At 53.0% G+C, this 2,351-nt stretch overlaps 1 long non-coding RNA gene across 1 annotated transcript; it reads left to right on the forward strand.

Annotated features, from left to right (window-relative positions):
- Positions 1-603: 603 nt before the first annotated feature.
- LOC133109592 (uncharacterized) lies at positions 604-1,490 on the forward strand. Its single transcript, XR_009704764.1, has 3 exons — positions 604-738; positions 1,066-1,159; positions 1,368-1,490. It is a non-coding gene; the product is annotated as an uncharacterized LOC133109592 (long non-coding RNA).
- Positions 1,491-2,351: the final 861 nt, after the last annotated feature.

Genomic DNA, 2,351 nt, shown 5'->3' on the forward strand with positions numbered 1-2,351 from the left:
GTTTCCTTTGTTCAGTACTTTGCATGGTTATTCCCCTCATTCTGTCTCGTACTCGCAGCACCCTGATAATCTGCCTCAACCCTAAAAGCAATTATCTTTACAGCATTTAATGTCTTCTCTGCCGAGATTGACTGAAGGGTCTAACAAGGTTTATGCGTAAAGAATGGAAAGTAACGTTATGGAAGAATTATTAGAATATGGAGAGCAGAGAGTGTTGTTATTGCGCTTTGGATTACAGACATTGTTTAAAAGACTTTGCTGGTTCTCTGTTACAAGTTGTGTGTTTTTGCAGACTGTAGCTGGGACCAAACGGGGTGACGGTCTGTTTGGACCGTTAAACCCTGTGCTGGGATTGGCTTCTGGCCCTCCTGATTGGTTGGGCTATATTGTGCAGGTGTTTAATGACCTGCTCAGGCAGGTTCTGATCTCTGACACTTGTGTACACACTAAGAGTAAGGAGTGTGTGAGTGTTTGTGTGTGTGTGTGTGTGTGTGTGTGTGGGGGGGGGCTACCTGACTGTGGATCAATCAGAGAGTGAATCAGCCTGCAGGAATGCCTCGCTAACGAACGCTCGATGGCGATTGGCGCTCCTCCGGCAGAACCCAACAATCAGAAGCAGGCAGCCTCGCCCCCGATCGGGACGGTGTTGTGTTAGTAACCAGAAACTCTGGCAGACGGGCGTCGCTAACCCCGCGGCACGCTGGGCCTGTTTACGGCCACAACGCCGGCACGAACCAGGTGATTTAACCGCAGTTTCCTCTGTTTTTCTTGAACATTAGACATTTTTTTGAGAAGCCGCCTCCTGCCCTCGGCAGCTGTCATGCCTGGGTGATTTCTCGGACGTTACGTGCTCAGAGATCGGCCGGCGGAGCTCCGCCTGGTTTGTGCAGACAGGACAGCGAGCGCGTCGCGTCAGACAGAGGGGCCGACTCTTTGTTCATACTTTTAAAAACAAAAGCGTGTGTGACGGGGCTTGAAGAGGCCTCTCTGTGCAGGACGGGGCTGGTGGCGTGGTGTTTACAGTACCCTGGCTCTGATCACACGCGCTGTTTTTACCTTTTATAGTCATCGCCCGAAAGCCACCGAACCAGCGCTCTTCTCCCTGTGACCCCAGCGGGCTGCTGGGATAGGTCAGAGACACAGAGCCTCCCAAACGCAGGTTCGTACGGACGAGTGCACATTACTTTAGAGAATAACACTCTGGAAGAAGGGAATGCACATTTTCTTTATCTGAACTGAAAGCCAGGATTAAAAGCTCATTCCTTTACTTTTATAGGTCTTTCTTTCTCAAACATAAGTAGTCATCGCACTGACCTTGAAACAAAACTGCTTTGTGTCACAAAAATATGAATGCACATATTTTGCAGGGATTTGCCTACATTTTAAAAACTGGATGTGGCTTAGGCTGCTGGAGAGAACGCAGCATTATTCTCCAGCGATGAGGAGGAGGGCGAAATATCAAACCTGTTGAATTTGTACGGTAAAGAATGTGGCATGCACCAGCTCATATGTCTGACTAAATCCTGCCAAAACAAAATGTCATCAATTAAAACCATGGGACATGGAACATGGTGACATTAAAAGATGATTTTGAGGGAGATGGGACGCACTCTTAAGAAAACATGGTTCCAAAATGAAGATGGGGAGAGGTGGACCCGCTGGGCGAGGTCAGGCTTTCCCTAAAGGATGCGCTGATGTTCTCTTGCTCAGGTGGGGAGTTCCTAACTTCTACTTCTAGCTCTGCGAAGGAATATTTAAGGGGTTGGAATGTCCTTAAAGATGTCAGAACCGCGCATGTCTGCCGATGGTGGCGCTTTTGCTGAACCAAAGTTTACCAAAAAAATGGCAGCGAATTCCCCCCCCCCCCCCCAGACTGTCCACCCCCCCCCCTCCAGACTGTCCACCCCCCCCCCTCCAGACTGTCCTTCCCCCCCCCCCAGACTGTCCACCCCCCCTCCAGACTGTCCATCCCCCCCCCCCCAGACTGTCCACCCCCCCCCCCCAGACTGTCCATCTCCCCCCCCCCTCCAGACTGTCCATCTCCCCCCCCAGACTGTCCACCCCCCCTCCAGACTGTCCATCCCCCCCCCCCCAGACTGTCCACCCCCCCCCCCCCCAGACTGTCCATCTCCCCCCCCAGACTGTCCATCTCCCCCGCTCCAGACTGTCCATCTCCCCCCCTCCAGACTGTCCATCTCCCCCCCAGACTGTCCATCTCCCCCCCTCCAGACTGTCCATCTCCCCCTCCAGACTGTCCATCTCCCCCCCAGACTGTCCATCTCCCCCCCCCCCCAGACTGTCCATCCCCCCCAGACTGTCCTTCCCCCCCTCCAGACTGTCCATCTCCCCCC

Source organism: Conger conger, chromosome 14 (genome assembly GCF_963514075.1).
Source record: "Conger conger chromosome 14, fConCon1.1, whole genome shotgun sequence".
In the NCBI taxonomy this organism is placed as follows: domain Eukaryota; kingdom Metazoa; phylum Chordata; class Actinopteri; order Anguilliformes; family Congridae; genus Conger; species Conger conger.